At 42.2% G+C, this 20,940-nt stretch overlaps 1 long non-coding RNA gene across 2 annotated transcripts in view; it reads left to right on the top strand.

Moving 5' to 3' along the window:
- The window catches only part of LOC144291738 (uncharacterized), an 84,068-nt gene that overhangs the window by 41,862 nt on the left and 21,266 nt on the right, over positions 1–20,940 (top strand). For both annotated transcript variants that reach the window (XR_013359207.1, XR_013359206.1), the window contains one exon: positions 15,391–15,606. This is a non-coding gene — a long non-coding RNA (uncharacterized LOC144291738). The remainder of the gene's footprint in view (positions 1–15,390; positions 15,607–20,940) is intronic.

The following is a 20,940-nucleotide window of genomic DNA, read 5'->3' as shown; positions in this document are numbered from 1 at the left end:
CTTTGATTACTGAGCTCAGTGTTTTCAGTGTTCATCCATGTTGTAGCACGCACCAGTACTTCATCCCTTTGCTGACCAAATCATATTTCACCATATGGATATATATCACATTTCGGGTACCCATTCATCTGTTGATGGATCATCACTTCCTTTTTCCCCTTTATTTTTTCAAACTTAACTCTCTTAATTTTGCTAAAACATGTCATGATTCCAAATGTCCCTAGAGAAGAAGTGCACAGCTGTTACCTTCAAGGACCATCTATTTGTATGCACATTGGACGAGTACCCCCTGAACTATGGATCCCTACATGGAAACTGGTTTACCCTTTGTTAAGAACATGAGACTTCTGAGTCAGACTGCCTGGTTTACTTTTTTGGTTTTTACCACTTATTCTCAAGCAGCACTTAGCTTCACCTTCTGAAGCCTTAGCGTCCTCATCTTCAAAATGGGAATTATACCAGCACCTCTCTATGGCACAGACCACCTGTCAGCCCTTTGTTACTATTCTCACTCCAAAGTGATAAAGCTCCATTCTTTAGAGAGACATGGCTACCCAGGATGGAGGTGGCACTTCCTAGATCCTCTTATTGTTAGATACAGCTGTGTCTCTACCTCTGGCCAACAGTATGCAAGTAAAAGCATCATTTAGCAGCTTCTAAGAGCCTTCTTTTAAAGATATCTTGCACATGCTCCTTTCTTTCCCTTTTTGATTTTATCTCTTCCTCCATCTTGCTCTCTGGAAGCTGATGCTATAATCCTGGACCATAAGATCAAAGCCAAAACTACAATCGCTGTAAGACAGAATTTGGTTTCTGAAGTGGAAGGCTGCAAGTAATAGACCGCCAGCATGTGACATAAGATTAGTGGAAGTGGTTGGGTAGTAGTGGGTGAGGATGCACAGATTGCAGGCTAACAAACTGGTGAGCCTTGCTATGTGGTGGCAAGACATTTACTAAAACTACTTCTCTGAGTTCACTGGGAGGCAGAGTAGGGCCATACTGAATCCGCAGTTTTAGGGAACTGGTGGGAAATTTTTACAGCATGGTGTGTGTTGGTTGTTTCTTGACACTTGCCATAAGAGCGTCTGGCTTGGGTTAACAGCCTCTAGGCGTTGGTAGAAAGGAGTATGGCTTTGCTAAAATAGGGTTTTCCTGCATCCTGCAACCTAAGCCAACTGAAAGTGCAGTAATATCGGGGACCCAGCAGGGCTGAAAATACCAAGGACATTTGTCTTGCAGACTGAAGAGGTTAGTAGAGATTCTGAATCTACCGATTCTAAATCTATCTTTATCAGGATATAGCTTACAACTGCAGGCCTTGCTCAACATGCTCTGTTAAGTTCTCTGCATCACCATAAGCCTAGTAAAATAATAACAGTGACAAAGATCAGATAGGGTGTCACCTTTGTTCTGAAGCCTACTGACTCAGTGACTTCAAGGTTATCACTGTGGGATGAGTGGAAGTGTGTGCTGCACAAGGGCCAGGCATAACAGACTAGAGCGGTGGTTGGCAGACTGCAATCTGTCAGGCAAACCGGCCCTGAAACAGGTGAGAAAAAAATTGGACATTTATCTTCTTTCTTATTATCTAATTGCCTGCGTGATCTTCTTGATTTTTGCCTTTTTGGATGCACTAAGTCCAAAATATTTATTATTTAGCCCTTTTATAGGACAAGTTTGCCAACATCTAGACTTAAGTCTTAGGCATAAAGATTAGGTCAAGATAAGATCTTGCACACAGAGTGACTGACTGTAGGAAAATAAATAGACAAGAAGCTTGGCAGATTTTCAAGGGAATTTCATTGCTGTAAGTAACTATTATCTTTACCTGCAAAAGTCTGTAATTGTTCAACTCCTGAGATAATGCTGCTGATCCCGAACCTGCGCCTGCAGAAAGTGAGCCATTGGCCTCCAAGATGAGTATCCTCTCCAAAACCTACATGCTCTCCAAGGATAGAACACAGAATACCAGATGGCCCACTGACCAACTTACCCTCAGGCCTGTAAAGGCAGCTTTGCAATCCTTGCCATGTGGGATTTAACAAAACTACAATAAGCCAGTGACTGCCACGTATCACTATAGTCACCCTTTTCCTGGCAGGTGTTTTATTTGCCACTATGGAGTCTTAGTCCATCATCCCATATTGTGTGTGTGTGTGTGTGTGTGTGTGCTTATATGTGTGTGTGTGAGTGTGTCCTGTAGTTGGTTGGTCATTGGGCGATGAGAAGTCATACATGTTCCCGAGGAGACATGATGTAAGTGGAAGGTAGTCTCTAATCTGGTCCCAGGAGACGTAACTCTAAAACTGTATTTTCATTTGGACATCTCAAACAATTCCACATCATTTGTATTTTTTTTTTTAAAGAGGGCAATAGAGAGGCAGAGGGAGAGGGAGAGAGAGAATCTTTTTTTTTTTTTTTTTTTTTTTTTTGAGAGAATCTTAAGCAGGTCAGTGGAGCCTGACACAGGGCTCTATCTCACAACCCTGATCATGACTAGGGCAAAATCAAGAGTCAGACATTTAACTGGCTGAGCCACCCAGATGTCCCTAGGTTGTTTGGATTTGATACAAAATACCTATGTAATATTCTGTCTTAAAAATAAAACCAATAAAATAAAAAGAAAAATTCTGACATACATATTCAGCTGAGGATAATATTTGTGAGCTCTCTTCAAACTTTGGAACGATGGGAGTCATAGCTTTGACATTTCAACACACATACTTCAAGGGTTTCCATTCCAATTCATAATCACTTTTGGGGAAAGAACAAACTTTTGTGCTTCTAACACAATTCTATTTTTTTTCCATTTGCTGAACCAGTATCTTAAGATAGGACTTTCAGTTTTTTTGTTTTGTTTTGTTTTGCTTTTTGTTTGTTTGTTTTTTGTTTTTTTGTGTGTGGGATAAGTAGTTCTCATAATCACAGTCATTATAGCTACATTTTAGTGAGTTTAGACATTAGCACAATAATATCTCCCAATACTACCAATCTAACCCAACTTTTAACACAGCCCTTACTCCATTCTTGCCTTTTTTGGTAGGTATTTTAAATGGTTACAATTATAATGTACAAAATTTTTTTGTCTTGTGATTTCACCAGATAGCATGTAAAGGAATATTTCTGTGTTTTTACATAGTCTTTTCAATTAAGCTTTTTAATGGCTGTTTCATGTTCTGTGTAATAGGGATTTCCATTTTAGTCATCCATTGCTGTGCAACAAACCACTCAGAGCTTAGTGACCTAAAACAACAACAGCCATTGTATTATGTCTCAGGTGCTGAGAACTTGGGAAGGACTTGTCTGAGTGGTTTAAGTTTAAGCAGTTGCCATCACATGGTGGCTGAGACAGTTGGGGGTTGGCCAGGCTTCCATCTCTCTTTACGTAGTCTCAGAGCATCTCAGGTGTGGAGGTCTGAATTATGCAACTTTGGGCTTCCTCACAATATGGCAATCTCAGGATGCAAGGACTTCTTTTGTGGTGGCTCAGGGCTCCAGCAGCAATGTTCTAACCAGCCAGGCAGAAGTTGCATGGCTTCTATGACTTTCCTATAGTGTCCCTCCAGCTACACTAACCAGTAATCCAAGTCAGCCCAGATTCAAAGGGAAGGAATATGTCTAGCTGACTGGGTGATAAAAGAGTCTGCGGAGATTTTTTAAAATTCAATTCATAACAGCTTGATTATTCTTTTATCACTGGACATTTGTTTACTTCTATTTTTTGCTACCAAGACAATATTGTGATAAACATCTTCATGTGTAAAGCTTTTCCCATATTTTATATGAAAGCAGGATTATCATTTCCAATAATATAATCTTTCCTATGGTCCCTGAAATACATTGCCATGGCTAATAGCTTTCCTTGGAGGTTAGGTGTTTTTAACTTTTTCTTACAAATCTGTCCTTGTTCTCTCTGATTTCTTTCATCACATTTGTACTTAGAAAGTTGTCCCTCCTCCAAACTTTCCAGAAGTAAAAATCTACAGTGACATGAGTATCTATGATCATGTTTTCATTGTTACAGTTTTACATTTAACTTCTTATTCATTTCAAAGTTATTTATCATGTTACTTGGACCTAAAGCAATCTTTCCTCTAATGCTAATCAGCAAAACCAATGTTATGGGATATTTCCACCTTTGCCTTTATTGATTAATAATATCTTTTCACTACATATAAAATTCTTATTTGTAATATGGTCTAATTCTGGACTGTTTATTTTATTCAAACTAAATAGTCTCGTTTGTTATTTTCCTTTGTTATGCTTATCTGTTTTCTCTCATAGATGAACTCCATAGTTACTATGTACTAAGTTCAAAGGAGAACTTTTTTTTTTTAGAACTTTTTTTGAGAGTATGATTGAGATTGCATTAAAGTCTGAACTTCATCTTGAAATATTTGACATTTTTGCAATATTTAGTTTGCAAATACAGGTACACAGTATATCTCTTCATTTATTGCAACTTTCAAAAAATATCCTTTAATTTATTATAGCTATCTATATTTGTCCACATTCTTGATTTAAAAGTCAGGATTTCTTTTCTCCTTAAGGGCCAGTACAGATATTGGGCCAGTCTCACGGACAAAGTTTTTGATTGATGGTCAAGCAGTCAAGTATCTCTTAAGCAGTCCCTTTAGTGCCTTCTAATTTTTTTTCTTGGATTTTATGTGAAGTATCTGTATGATTTTTGTCTTAAGAAAACTGTAGACCTGATGTTGAGAAGACAAACAGTAGTCAGGGGTTGATAGGATTAGGGGCGGCAATTCACAGCTCTCAGCCTAAGAAAGAGGAGGAGAGGAAGCAGAGCTGCGGGAAGCTCAGGCAACAGTGACAATGCCCGGGATGTCTTCACAGGGCTCAAAGCACAAGCACCACCCATGTCTTCATGAGGGGCAGACGCAGCACATCACAGAAAGTGGCTATGACAGATATGCTCTATCTGGAAATTCTGTCGAGCTTGGAAGCTTGAGTCTATTCTCAGTGCCCAGCCAAACAAGGAGAAGGCATTGACACCCTCTATGCGGGAAGAGGAGACCACAGTCTGCCAGCAAGACAGGGTATCCTGGGCTCCAGCAAGGGCCACCAGATAGGGGCACACTCAGACAGTCTACTGTATAAACACCACCTCAGGTTCCTTTTAAACACCCCAGTTTCCAAAATGCGAACACACATGGTCGTGCCTATCCTCCAGCAGGATGACCCCTGGGTGCAGTCATTTGAATTGACAATCAGTTCCAGTAAGTGCTGAGGGCTAAAGCCTCATCCAGGAAGAGAGAAAAAAAAAAAAAAAAAAAAGGAGAGAGGGACCCAAGTAAGGGGAGAGGGAGGCAGTCTGGAAAAGGAAATGGCATACCAACTGTCGAAGTCTAGCCGGGTGGTCAACTTTAATATGCACTAAAGAGATGGGATTCATGTGCCACGTCACCACCAAAGTCACCTCTGCTGAGTGTCAGGCTGAAGCCCATGCCCCAGATGAAGGCAAGTTGGAGCTCCCTTTATCTCAGGAAAAGCCTTGCGTTTAATGGTTAGGGAGCACATACATCACACACCATTAAAGCTGCCAGTTTCCATCTCTTTCACACCATTAGTAGAATATATATATCATTAAAGGAAGTGAGTTACAATATAAAAATATGGTAATTCAGACTGTCAGGTCACAATTGACAGCACATTTGGGGGGCTGTTTTCCTGATCTGTCTCCAGAGACCCTATATTTAGCAAAAAGACATTTCCCAGAAAAGTTTTCATAAATATTCTCCATGGGAAAAATGTATATTTATCACTTCACATAAAAAGAAATCTAAAGTAAATGTTTTAGAAGCCAGCTTCTCAGAAAGTGAGTGGTTATTTTTAATCTGTAGCTAGAAGAATTTTTTTCTTATCAACTTCTTAAGAGTCAGGGAATGCTCTGGGTTACCTGAATTGTTAATAGCAATATTATCCATATTTTTCCCTTTTCTTTGTTCTCTCTGCAGCCATACTTCATGCCCTATGGTCTGATTCTGGTGTTAGGAAGTGTATTTATCATGTTTTTTATTTTCTGTATTTTATGATGCTCTGATATCTTGGGAGACTAGCTGATAGGGGAGACATTGTCCTACCCAAGGTAAGCCAGTTTCTAAGGGATAAATAATGACTCCCCTGTACCTTCCACATGCAGACCAAAACCCAACTGATCCAAAGCCCGTCTCCCCTACCCACCTCCTCTTTTGGGATCTCACACTCTGGACCACTATACCCTGCCATAATCACTGCAGGGCCAGGTAAAAAGACAACTAGGGACAGCCCTTATGCCCTAAAGTCCACTTCAGGTATTCCAACTAGCCAATCATAAATGTGTATGGCCCACTTACCCTGCCTCATTCATTTCTTTCAGCCTAAACCATGAGAAAAGTTCTCACCTATGCTCTCTCCTTGCTTCCTCTACCTCCGGACTAATCCCACTCCTTCCTCCTAAGGCTCTGATGCTGTGATGTGCCCCTTCCTCCTGGGAACTGAGAGTAACCAAATATCTTTTCAATGACAGCCATCTCCAGTTCTGTTGGCCTCACCAGAATGGAATAATAATAAAATCTACATTTTAAAACTGAGGTGGAGAAATATTCACAAATCTCCTCTCCAGTGGCTCAGAGAGCAGATAATCCCTCAAACTACATGTAAATAATCCCTCTGGTCACTGCTTTACTCCTTTATTGTAATAGGTCTCAGTTAAAATGCGACTTTATTCTACTTCAGTGGGTTGTCCTACATACTGTCAGAAGGAAATGACATTGATGAAAAGCTTTGGAATCCAGCAGCCATGGGAGAGAAGTATAAGGAAAATGAAATTGGAAAGTCCGAGGTTAGTTAAGGCATGACCAGGCTAGGGTTGGAAGTTTACAGAGGAAAAAGACTAAAAAAGGAGGCAGAAAAATCAGATTGGGAAAACTGGGGAAATATTCATTTCAGCTAGAAAAAAAATGGGAAAATATAATTCAACAGAAATCTTCTTAAGCACAGCACTAAGGAATACTTTGCTAAATGAGCTGGGCAGCAGGCTGGTCTCCAGAGATGCAGAGATGAAGGTTGCTGAAGTACCTGTGTGGGAGGCCTTCACAGTCTCTTAGGGTGAACAGACATGGTAAATGGGCAAAGTCTTTGTAGGGTGAGTGCCCCAGTGGGGTAAGTTTAGGGGCCACATTAGCACAAAGGAGGCAAGTTGCAGAAGGAGTACAGTAGGACCAGAAGGCACTTGCCAGGAGCTGAGGAAGTGGAGGAGGGGAGGTGTTTTGAAGAAGGTTCCAAGCACAGCAGCAGACAGATTTTGCAAAGACCAGAAGAGAAAGTGAGTCAGGGAAGGGTTTACAACAGGCAATTATAGGAACAGATTTTTATTTAAAAAATTGGTTAATTGTGGAAAAAAAATCACATAATATAGGATTTACTATCTTTACCATCTTTAAGTGTACAGTTCAGTAATGTTAAATATATATGCACTGTTGTCCAATAGATCCCTAGAACTCTGACATCTTGCAAAATTGAAACTCTATCCCCATTGAACAACTTCCCTTATCCCCCTCTCCCCAGCTCCTAGTAATCACCATTCTATCTGTCTCCACAAATTTAGCTACTTTAGATACCTCTTGTAAGTGGAATCATACGTTTGTCTTTTTGTAACTGGCTTATTTCATTGAAGCATTAAGTCTTCAAAGTTCATCCATTTGATAGCTTGTGATGGGATCTCCTTTTATAACATGGAATAATATTCCATTGCATGTATATAGGACATTTTCTTTATCCATTCATCTATCAGTGGACATTTAGATTGCTTCCAGCTCTTGGCTATTGTGAATAATGCTGCAGTGAACATGGACATGCAGACATCTCTGAGATCCTGCTTTCGATTCTTTTGGTTAATACCGAGAAGTGGGATTGCTGGATTATATGGCTGATTTTTATTTTTAAGGATCATTCTAGTGACCGTATGTGATATTAATTGGATGGGGTAAATATTGGAGTCAGGGAGACCTACTGAACAGTCCTGACAAGATATAACAGTTGCAGAGACTAAGGTAGCAGAAGTAGAAAGAGAGGAGTAGATGAAGCCAGATAGAATGATGATGACCGCGTTGACTCGTTGAACAGGAGAGCAGGAGGAAAAGCTAATGGTGAGGCTCATGTTTCTGGGTTAAGTAGCTGGCCTGAGTATCATGGAGCCTCTCATATTAGCAGCATGGGAAGAAGTGGGGGAATGGATCTTAGCTGTTTTGGAATGGTGCTTTAACAATAGTGGGGGCACATGGTGATGAAGAGATCCAGATTTATAGTCCTGCAAGAGAGCTGAAGCAGGGCAGTAGCAGCAAGAGTGGAGAGAAGGGCACAGACTGGAGGGAACAATCAAGGTAGAGTCTATTACAGTGCCTAGAGGTTAGTTGATCATGGGGGAACTTACGGAATGGAGGCCTCTCAGAATTTTGATAAGATTTTGATCAGATGGTTTGGTGGTATGACACCAAGCTGCTTGGAGTTTTGATAAATATTTTACCTGGTTATACATAATTTGATTTTGAGATATCTGTGTAACATGATAGCTCTCTGGCTGGGAATACTGGAATATTAGCTTGATACTTTTTAGTTAAAGCTTAGAGCAGTGTCAGGCTAAAGACAGGGATTTAGAAGTCAGTTGTCAACATGTAGGTGAGAAATGGGGTTATGGGTAAGTGACACTTAACCAAGGAAAGCAGAACAGAGAGCCAAGGAAACTGCGGAACATCAATGTTTTGGGACTAGCAGAAAAAATGGGCAAAGAAAGGAGAATAGGAAGGATTAGGGATGGAAGAGAGGAGAGAGTAGTGTTGGAGGGAGGATGAGAGAAACAGGGCAGAGAAGGTTTTTGGGTCTGTAGCCAAATCTGGGTTAAGGGCGTGTGAGCAGAGCTGATGTGAAAAGGGAGTGTTATCTAATCTCTCCCTTGAGCTGCCTAACAAACCTTGAAGACTTTCCCAAGTTGAGGGTGGCCTATTTCTGTTACTCTCTGTAGAGTAGTTGTTCTCAGTGGGGTGCGTACTTTGGGTACATTTTTGGTTGTCACATCTGTGACAGATGCTTTTGGCCATCCAGTGGATAAGAAGCTAGGAATGCTGCTGGACATCCCACAGTGCACACACACTCCCCCGCTCCCCCGACCCCAACAAAGAATGATTGAGCCCAAAAAACCACCTGAGAGTCTGAGGAACCCTGGTATAGACTTTGTGTGTTGGATATGTTCATTCCATACATCTCTTTAAAGCTTCAAGCATTGTATTTACAGTGAGAACAGTCTGTGACCACATGGCATTCCAGCTCCTCCTAGCTTGTGGCTCAACAGTGGGGTCCCCCTTGAAAGATTTGACAGAGTCCAGGGATCCAGCCCACCTTCTCAACCAACCCAAGCTGTACATGAGCATGGTAATTTTAGAAATAGCTCCTAAATGCCGTAACAGACTTAAGGGAAATACGTTCAAAGAATGAAATGTCTGAACTCAGCAAGATCACTCTTCCCTTGGAACTCCTCCCAGCTGCTGCTGCAAGTCCACTCCCTTTCAAGTCTAGGAGTGAAATGGGTCTTCTTCTACTTGTACTCTTTGAAGCTTTGGCCCTGCTGGTCCTCCCAGGAATGTCCACTACAAAGCCCCTGAATTCTTTTTAGCTTAGGTTAGCACACTGGGGCTTTTCTTAATTGAAAGCACTCACTAATAACTCAATTTCCTGGAAACCAAACAGCATTAACTTCTGCTACTAGGTGGCCAAGCATCCTGCTTGTTCCACTGCTTCCCATGGATCCTTATTTCTGCTGTCAGTGGGGTAGAGACAGTAGCAGGAACAGGGCACCTCTGTGCTCATACCAACTCTTGCCCGCAGACATTTCTCAGTGTCTCTCCTCAACTGTCAGAACTCATGATTGGAGGTTCCAAATAGGATCTGAGTTAGAACCTGCTTGAGCATCAGCTGGGTAACCGATGTGGGCAAGGGACTTGATATCTTTTATGGGATATGAGAAAAATAGTACCTCCCTCAGAAGGTTGCATGGGGGATTAAACGGGCAAACACATTTGAAGTGCTCACAGCAGTACCTGGCATGGGGCAAGCTCTCAAAATAACATTAGCCACATTAGTTATTAGCTACTGTATTAGTTTTCCAGGCTGCTTTAACAAAGTACTGCAAACTGCATGGCTTCAGACAACAGAACTGCATTTTCTCACAGTTCAGGAAGCTAGAAGGCCAACATCAAAGTGTTGGCAGAGTCATGAGCCTTCTGGAAAACCCTTCCTTGCCTTTTGCTGGCTTCTTGTGGTTGTTGGTGTGGTTCTTGGTGGTTCCTTGGCCTGTAGCTGCATCTCTCTGATGTTTGCCTACACGTTCACATGGTCTCTTTACCTATGCTTGTCTATGTATCTACAGATATCCATCTCCTTAGAAGGCCACCCAGTCACTGGATTTGGGGCTTACCCCTATATAATCTCATCTTAACTGTAATTACATCTGCAAAGGCCCTATTTCCAAGTAAGGTCACAATCAAAGGTTTGGATGGACATGGATTTTTGGGGAGTGCTACTCAACCTACTACGGCACCATTAAGGTTAATGGACAAATTCATACTGGCTTAGCAAGTGCTTCTTTTGGTGAAGAAAATCTTATCAATATGTTTAATTTTTCCAGGCAAATTTTAAAAGCTGATCCTTTAAAACATTCTGCATGTTGTAGCCCGAACACCATCCTTAGAGACAATTTATAAAAAATCAAAAATAGTGTTTGACTCAGACTTCCTTTGGCATGAGAGCCAATGGAGAGAATTGGGGTGGGAGGAGGGAGTTGAATTCAACTCAGCCTACCACCTGTCCACTGACAAGGGGACGGACATCCATGAAATCAACTGAGGCAGCATTGTCTATAATGCAGAGTCACTGGTTTATACCAAGCAGGACTATATTTATGTGCTCTGAATATTGAGTGGCGCAGTGCCCCAGGACAGCATCAGAAGACACGTGATAGCAGAATGGTGCTAGTTAGTACCCTATTTATGGGCAGACAATTCATGCATAAATGTCTTTAGGTGGGTGTCCCCTTCCCCGGTTTCCCATGTGAGAGACTTCCTGGTACCCAGCCTCATCTGTGTATTCCCCAGTTTATGCTGCTTCAAGTTTGTAACAGGTCCAAGTCTAAGGTATGTGCCACTTCCTTCACATTCTTGTTGTGAGAACCAGGTAGTGCTCACCAAATCAGTATCTGAATGCAAGCAGATGCATAAAATATCCATGAAACTCTCATAGAACCTACCCGAGAAGATTCAGCTTCTCTCTACCCACTGCTGACTGCCCTTGTGTGCATGTCTTCTATACTGGTGGTTCTCAAAACTTGGCATGTATACAAATCACCCAGATCTTGTTAAAATGCAGGTTTAGATTCAATATGTCCTGGATGGGCCAAAAGTTCTGCATTTCTAACAAGCTCCCAGGTGATGCTGATGCTTCTGGTCCTTGGAAAGCTTCTTCTGCAAGGCTCTGTGTGAAATGACTTCCCCAAACCCTTTCCAACAGGTGGTACTTGTGTACCAGAAAGGTACTTGTGGGATAAAGCTTATGGATTCTGAGAATGAGAAATATATCCACTGTTTAAGCAGTGCTTCCAACTATAGAGGAAAGAATGCCAGACTGGAAACTGGGAAATAGGTATTGGCATTTCAGTCCTGGCTTTGCTACTGAGTAGCTGTATGATCTTGGATACATCCTTTAACCTCTTAAATGCCTCAATTTCTTTACCTCTACAGTAGGAATGATATTGCTCCTTTAACTACCTATCACTCAAAGTCAGTAAGAATGCACTGAGGTGATATATCTTTAAAAACTCTGTGAAAAGTGTAAAACATTGTTTTTTAAAAAATATTTTGTTTATTTATTTGAGAGAGAGAGAGAGAGAGAGAGAGAGAGAGAGAAGGAGAGGGAAAGGGACAAGCAGACTGCATTGATCCACAACTATGAGATCATGACCTGAGTCCTAATCAAGATAATCAAGAGTTGGACCCTTAACCAACTGAGCCACAGAGGCACCCCAGAAAAGTTTAAAGAATTACTAAAGGTAAATTGGAGGGGCACCGAGTGGCTCAGTGGTTGAGCATCTGCCTTTGGATCAGGTCATGATTCCAGGGTCCTGGGATCGAGTCCCACATCAGGCTTACTGCAGGGAACAGAGGAAGTGCAGCTAGAAAGGAAACAGTGTGCACACTGACCTGTCTGGTACAGTAGCTGAGTTGGAGTTTACAAGAAAAAGGAATGGGCACCTGGGTGACTCAGTGGCATGATCCTGGGGTCCTGGGATTGAGGCCTGTGTCAGGCTCCCCACAGGGAACCTGCTTCTCCCTCTGCCTATGTCTCTGCCTCTCTCTGTGTCTCTCATGAGTAAATAAATAAAATCTTTTAAAAAAGATAATTTTTAATCTTTTGTCTTTCCTTCCATACTCTCTGGAAAATGAAAGACTGGTTATTGGTCCAAACAGGAGAGTACTATGATTCAGGGGGCTCCATTTGTGGTATGTGTGTGTGCCTCTTTGAAAGGTGCACTAAGACCCTGAAGGGTGCTAAAAAACATGTTAAAACCTAAGGCTTTTATTACTAACTTCCAGTAACTCAATATATTTAGCATTTACTCAGTTAGCTCTTTGTGCATGAAGGGTGTGGTCCTTGGGCTATGGATGTATCAAGATAAATAATGTGAGAGATAGCTCATGGACCTAGAGAGTCCAACACAGAGTAGAGGATGGTCATGTGTAATGGGGATGAGGGTCTTCAATAAAGTACCACGCAGACCTACTTTTCCAATCCTCAAACCAATACTTCTTAGGATTCATACCCTCTGTTTCAAGGAATCTAAAATGTATCCTGAGTAATGAGAGACAGTTGAATAGTGGTCAGAACCAGGGATCTGGAGCCAGACATTCAGCTCTGTATGACTTTAGGCAGTTTATTTAATCTCTTTGTGCCATCGAGAGGTTTACACTAGAGATACTATAACAGTATCCACCATAGAGCTTTGTTATAAAGAATAAATAAGTATATATGACACACACACACACACACACACACACACACACACGTACATATATACCTATACATGTAGTTACACAGTAAACTCTATGGATTAACTACTATATTACTGCTGAATGAAAGGGGAGTCGCAGAAGGCAGTAGGGGTGGGATTCAGGCAGTGTGGGTCCCAGCTGGGTGTGCTTCCACCCCCTCAGGTGGAGAATCCACAGGCAGGGTACAGGCTGCTGCGGGCTGAAGACCGTGTCCCAGAGCCAGCAGATGGACAGTCATGGGGCCTCCTGCTTTGGGTAACATGCTGGCTTAGCTTTCACCCTCTCGTTCTGCTCCCCTGCCACTCCCTGGAGCCAGCCATGTAGGTCCTGACTCCTGAGCAACCCCTCCTCTCACCCTGGCCCCCCCCAGATCAGAAGATCTTGCATCTCCTCCAGGTTTCTTCCAAGGTCATACCTCATTCCATTCCCTCCTATTGCCCCACTCCTAGTATTCCTGAGAGCAGGATAAAAAAGGGGTAGTATGGCCTCCTCCTTTCCCCATTCTCCTGTGCAGTTCTGGTGTTGTGTACTCAGCGCAGCCCCTGCCTGTCTCAGGTCTTCTGTTGTTCTAGCAGTAAAATATGTTAAGTATTCATTCCCTCTACATGACAACTCTGAGTCTCCAGGCAACGTGGGTCTCATGCACAGATGTAGGAAAAAGAAAAACAAAAAGTCTTATTCAGTTTATGAAGCCTCTACACAGACTGCAGGAAAGGTGTGAATGCAGGAAAAGGAGAGCAGAAGAGGGTGCCAGCAAGGAACCAGCACGCATCTGTTTGTTGTCATTGCCATACAAGACACCGTAGGGACATGCAGGATGGGTTAAGTCTGCAAAGCCCAGGTAGCCACTGGTGTGTGGCCATGGCATCTGACAGGATAATGTTCACCAAAGGAAGGCTCAGGTCTTGGGGAAAGAATGTCAGCTCCCTAACTGTTAACTCTTCCATGAAACCTTGCTAGCTCCAACCTGGAGGAATTCATTCATTCATTCATTCACTCACTCATTCATTCAGCAAGGGTTTTTTGGTAAACCTTGCTCTTTCCCTATTCCGGGTCAAATAAGGCTACTATAATGGCTTATCCATTTCTTATTGTCTAAGTAGCCTACTTCCCCTTCCTGTAACAGCGTGGGTCAGAGTGAATGTGGCTTCCCATCAGCATCTCAGTTTAGCAAAAGGAAAAGAATGTGGAGTAGAATTTTGGCTCTGTCAACTTACTGACTATATGATCTTGAGCAAATTACTTAAGCTTTCTGAGTTCAGTTTTCCAGTCCACGAAATAAGACAGACAGTACCTGTATTAGTCAGCCTGGGCTGTCAAACAATACTATACACTGGGTGGCTTAAACAGCAGATACTTATTTTCATGCATTTCTTGAGGATGGAAGTCCCATATCAAGGTCAGGCAGTCCCATATCAAGGTTGGTTCCTGGTGAGAGTCCACTTCTTGGCTTGCAGAGAACTACCTTCTCTTTCTTCTCACATGGTGGAGAGAGAGAGATACAGAGACAGAGAGAGAGACAGAGACAGAGAGAGAGCGAGATCTTCCTCTTCTTATAAGGCCAGAGTCATATTGGGTTAGGGCCCTACGTTTATGATTTCCTTTAACCTTAACTACTTCTTAAAGCCCCTTTCTCCAGATACAGTCATACCTGGGGGTTAGGGCTTTTGGGTAGAGGACACAATTTAGTCCTTAACAAATGGCATGCAGCCATTTCCCACAAGTACCTTCCTCAGTGGAGGAGGAAGGGCCAAAGGGAATTCACCAGTTTAATCCCAGCCCTCCCCACCAAGAAGCAAATTCTGAGCAGAGTAATGCTCTGTTAGTGACCCATTTCTTCTAGGGAGCCCCTCTGTCCTCTCAGGCAGGGCCCTGGGCGTTACTTCCCTTCCTATTATGAGGCTCCCAGGCCTTGGGATAAATTTGCAGATGCAGACACCCACCAGGGAAAGGGCAGGGACTGACTCTCCTGCCTCTAACTGCAGAGCTCCTCGCCAAGACAAAGACATCTGCTTAGGCAATTCCTTCAGAATGAATGAGCACTTAAAGCACTTGCCTTAACCTAAATAAGTCAGAAAGACCTCTCAAATGACTCTTTTCAGAGTAACAATGTCCTCCAACATGATGTCTCATACTCTAGAAGCAAAGAGGGCTAGGGCTGGAGAAAATCTGTTTTCTTCCCAGTGATTGAGTTTTGCCTTATCAGGCATATCACTATATTTAAAAGTGAAGTAAATCAACCTTCTTTTTTTTTAAAAAAAATTGGGTTTATTTTACTTTTCGTTGTTATATGCAGGGCTCTTTGCTACAAGCCACTCTGGAGAATGTGAACAATGAAAGACAAGTGCTTGAGGCTTATCTTCTCGCTTTTGAAAAGCTTCCAATCTAGCTTGAAAGACAAAGCAGATACGTGTAAAAAGATTAATACAGTATGGGACTTAATAATATCAGAGGACTACAATGAGCTGCCTTTCTGCACCTATTTCATGTGGTCCTGGTGAAATTCAAATGAGTAAGTGAAGGCTGAGGTGGTGGTGGGGCCCAACAGGTATTGGTTGAATAGATGAGTAAATGCATGGATGCTTGTGGCTTGTGGGGGGGTGGGGCGTGGGGGACACAGCAGCCAATGGAGTGGGGCATGGGGGGGATGTTACCCTGGCCCAGGAGAAAGGCTTGGAGTGCAGCCAACCCCCCACCCGCCTGGCTGTGCTGGAGCTCAGTTGCCAGTCACTCAAGGATGCCCCCTCTTTCCCTGTCCTCAAGCACTTGAATTACCCATCCATTGACAATGCTCACAGGCAACAGAGGAGCGGTTTAATTTTTTTCCTTTCCACTTTTTGCCTTTCAATTGATAGAGCAGATGGAAATCTTGTTTCTCAATTACTCAGTGTCCCCATTTGATCTGAGTACATCTGGAAGGAGATTATTTGGATACATTTGCTTTTTAAAAATGAGAGTCAAAACAGACATGGAGTTGGGGGTAGGCTTTTTATCTTTTGTTTCTTCCCCAGCCTGCCCCATCAATATAGTTTCCCAAGAAAAACAAAGAAATAAGCTCTTACAACATTAAGTCACAGCGGGGACTGCTTCTGCTCTATTCCTCTCATCTCAAAATAAACTTAATTTATAAGGACTTGGGGGGCTACAGTGATATTCTGCAATGCAAATAAAACACAGCGTGAACACATACGTAGGGAGAAAGTTTTGCTCTGTAAATATACCGAGGAAGTTCAGAGAGGCATAAAAAGTTGGGGCAGGCGCTAGAAATGATTACTTTGGAAATGAATTGCAGTTTTCCATTTTTAAGGGAACATATGTCGCTATGGTTTTTCTCTGCCAGGATTGACGGGAGAGTGGCCTTTAGCCAGTGTTTTCAACCTGATTGATTTGGCTGGCTGTGTTGCATGGGAAATGCCGGTGACAATGCTCTTCTTTGGCTATTTTCATTCCCACCGGCTTCTCTTCTTACAGCCTGAGCAGTTCAGAGCTATGCCACTACCAACGGCAATTAACCATTTACCATTTATTTCTTCTGGTGATTAAAAAGTGTGCTAACCAAGCTACGACTGACCTACTGATTGAAGCGTGTTTCCCTCCTGCACCTCACTTTTTGGAAATTCTACTTCCAAGCCTAGAAGCAAGGATGGAATGATAAATCTTTTCCTGGCCTTTCTATGAAGTCAGAGTATTCGGACAAGGCAGGGATCTAGGACCAGCTTCTCAATCAAATGGTGAGGGTAGAAAGTGTCCTGGGCATGGCTTGCCTTCCTTCTCTGGGGCTAGCCATGCTACAGCTCCCTGTAGACCACCCCAAGCCCCCACATCTGCCAGTTTCCTTGTTCCTCCAGTCAGGAGGAAGGCAGTCTGATGAAGGCCAAGGTGTTAGAGAAATAATGAACTGTCAACCTTAACAATATTTAAATTTATTGAATTATGTCTGCAAAGGGTGTGGCTTAACTGAAAGGCATAGTGATGGTGAGATTTCAGACACAGTAAATCTTGGATTGAGGGAGATATTTGGGGAGATGAAACACTGACACTTAAAAAACAGACATTATTTACTTAATTTTCTATCATCTGCGTATGTATGCATCTATCAATCTTCGATCCTGAGAGTTTATTACTTATAACAACCAGATGACTATGCTCAGACATTCATGAGCTTGGGTTTCTCTTCAGGCCAGGTCAGGATGCTCCCAAGATATTCTCCATAAAATGCCTGTGGAGTTCTGGCCTCTCATCCCTGTGGGTAAGGAAGGGTCAGGTCATGGGCAAAGCTTGGAAAGAGAGACATTCATCTTTTGCATCCACTTTCTCTTTCCAACCTTTCTCTTCCTTCAGCTATTTGGTGACACTAGGTGGCTTTTTTTTTCTTATATCTGAGGCAAAATTAAGGTTACTGAGAGAACTAACCATTAGATTATTTACTTTTGATTCCCAAAAGTGAATGGGGAGAAGCTTGTTATTGCACAGAATTAGCAAAAGAAAGCCTGAATGGTTCAATTTAATTCTTTAAAATACTTTGAGTTAATTTTAAGGCATTGAAAACATTTTGATGAAGCTCAGTATTTAATTCACAGTTGTTGTCCTAGTGATTCTGGGGTGTTCTCCTAGGTGGCATGATCAAAGGGGCTGATCTGGGGAGGTAAGAGCAATGTTTTTCCAGGGGCTACTTCCTAGCAAATGTCATTAGCTGATTTTTCAGGGAAATCTGGTTGACAAGATTGGACTGGTTACCAGCTTTATTTTCTGTCCCTTTGGGACACCTCTGTAAAAAGAATGTAAAGAGCATGTTACTGTTGGATTTCTTGCTCCAATTGTCCCCAGTCCCAGGGACTGGGCAGTGAGCCAGCCTTGGGGCTTTCCCACTGGTGGAATATGGAGAGTGACCACTCCTTGGGCTATGGACTCAGGTGGGCTTCTTGGGTTTGTTTCCTTTGTCCTGAATAATCTTGGAGTTGCCATAATGCCTTGGGTGCAGATAAAATCAGAGAATCTGAGTGTTGAAAGAGAGCTCTGGAAAGTACCCCCAGGTAAGTGATCATCTGACCTGCAGTACATGTGTTCTTTTTTCTTCTGGAAGCTCTTTAGGATGAAAGTCAGGGCAGTATTTCTCAGTCCTTCTTTATTGATATCTCCTTTTTATTTTTTCTTCTCGTGAAAGAATTTGAGCTCTCAGATACAATTCAATATAATGTAGAAGAGTCAAATTAAAAATAACAGTAGAGTTCACGCTTTGAATGGAACAGCCTGAATAGATGTTCCCAGGCACCTAGGATGTGCTAATTTAACAGTTTTTCATTGATCTTGGCTCCAAAAGAGTGAAATAAAGTTACATAATTTTCCTTGTTGGAGAGAAGAAATCCTATAAAATTTTGATAAGTGATAGCTACTCTTTGGGACTAAATTCAAGATGGGGTTTATCCACAAGGTCCTTTAAACAGGGCATTTAGTCATTAGTGAATACTGTCTTTAAACGTAAACGAAAGCACTTAATGGATTCCTCTCATATCAGACCTTATGGCATATCCCTGAGGCATATCTTACCAAAGACATTTCTGTGGGTGTTGGGAAAGCTCTGTTGTGGTAGCAGAGCATTTGAGGGTATTCAAAGCATGTACACAAACATGAATGATCACCGTGGCTCATTATTGAAACCCTCTAGAGGTCAGCAGCACAAGTATTATTGTCCTTATGTCTCATTAAAACTACATGGTAGGACTGGGACTTGGATCCAGGGCTTCTACCATGAACTCTTTGCACTGTACTGTGTAAGGTCCAAGTCTTTAGCTTTCTAATGATGTAAAAAGGAAGGAGCCTAGAGACCCTAAAAAAAAATCATGCTGTTAACTTGTTCATTAATGTGGCTACCTTGATATCCTGTCCATTGAGAGTCAGATTACCTAGCAAATGGCTATAGCACTGATTCTCAGTATTATGGGAATTTTGCAATGTTCATTCAAGTGATTGGGGAGACAGAGTCACCATTTTGTTGAGAGAGTGGCAACTTTTAGGTCTATCACCCTGACCAAATCACCCTAAGTGGCAAATGGATCTTATTTCCTATTATCTTTAAAGGGCCAGAGGTGGCTGTCTTCTTGTGTGTTGAGAAAGGTCTGAGGCTGCATGTGAACTTGGCAGATAGGATTGGTATTGGGTGATGTGGGGGAAAGAGGGAAACAGTGCTGGCATATGAACATGTATCATTCAAACCCAAGACAATTTTACTTCAAAGAAAAAAAAAGGAGATGCAGATGTCATAAATGTTGACAAAAGAATCCTCTTTAATCTCAAAAATATGTATCATTTATTAGGAAAACATTTAGGACAGGTGTTACCAGCCAAAGACTTGTTTCATCAGAGAATCACTTAGTATAATCTTGGCAAAACTTCTGACTTCAAATTTAGCTGTATTGGGATGCCTGGGTGGCTCAGTGGTTGAGCATCTGGCTTCAGCTCAGGGTGTGATCCTGGGGTCCCGGGATAGAGTTCCGTATCCAGCTCCCCATGTGGAGCCTGCTTCTCCCTCTGCCTATGTCTCTGCCTCTCTCATGAATAAATAAATAGAGTCTTAAAAAAAAAAAAAAAGAACTTAGCTGTATCATTGGAATAGGCCCACCACGATGAGTTTACTGTAAAAGTGTACCCTTAAGCAGATACATGAAATTACTTATGAGACTCATGGGCAGTCTTGTTTATTGGACATATGGGGAAAATGTGCCAAACACAAGCATCTCAGCTCTCATGCAATGAGAAGCTGAGCTACTCTATTTGGACAGTAACTCCAACATGTTCAAGTGCTTCTTATTCTACGAGCTAACATTTTGGGGCCTTCTCTATGAACCAAACACTGTCCTAAGCACTTTGTGAATCTTACTTACTGTTTTTAATCTTTATAACATCCCATCATATAGGCCCTATTGTCATCCCTGTTGTGTGGGTGAAGATAATGAGTCATGGTGAAGTTAATTACCTTGCCCAAGGTTACCTAGTTGGTAAGTAGGAGAGCCAACATTCAATCGCAGGTAGTCTAATGCCATAGATCCTGTCAAGTATTAAGTAGAGGATCAGGGGTCACTGAAAGCCTAATTGTATGATAGCTGGTGGATACCTACAGAGCTTCCTTTGCACCAGTGATGTCTGATCGGGGGTGGGAATGACACAGCAGATGAGTCCAGGGTGGGGGGGGGTTATAACTCTAGGGATGAGAGCTACAGAGTCAGAAGGTGCTTTGTTTATCTCTTTCCATGACAGAGACATTACAGAGATGTTGATGCCTGTGTCACATCTGAACTCCTGCAGTGACAGACACACACACAAATTTAGAAGAGCTTCCTGACCCAATTTCTCAAAGGAGAGAGAAGTGCTGCTCCCCAAAGAAAGAGGGAAGCTGCTGCTGCTAGTTGGGAAGCAGCAGTGTCTGCTACAACATACACCTAATTTGCTCAACAGTAGTGTATCAGGGCAGTAGCTACTGACCGAATAGGCTAGGATGTGGCCATGTTTGGTACCATTTAACATAGAATTGGTTCTTCCATGAGACCATCACTCCCTACTCTGATTTCAGCACTGAAATGTCAAACTGGTCTTTCTCCCTCCTCTTCCAATATTTTAACTGGTCCCCCTTTAACCTTTATTCACCTGCTTTTTCTACACCCAGTTCCCTTACCTTCTATTTTTTCCTGAGGACTATTCTAACAATTTAGCTTTGCTAGCACAGATCCTATCAAGTTACCCCAGCTAAAAAAGCCTTATAAACTTCCCTGATTTTTCTTTCATGCTTTTCAGGATTCTCTAAAATCTGGCCCTCATCTAATCTTCCCAATGACACCTCTTGACACAGTAG

The sequence above is a fragment of the Canis aureus genome, chromosome 20, assembly GCF_053574225.1.
Source record: "Canis aureus isolate CA01 chromosome 20, VMU_Caureus_v.1.0, whole genome shotgun sequence".
In the NCBI taxonomy this organism is placed as follows: Eukaryota; Metazoa; Chordata; class Mammalia; order Carnivora; family Canidae; genus Canis; species Canis aureus.
Note: the sequence above shows the minus strand (reverse complement) of the source record. Positions and strands in the feature narration are given on the sequence as shown.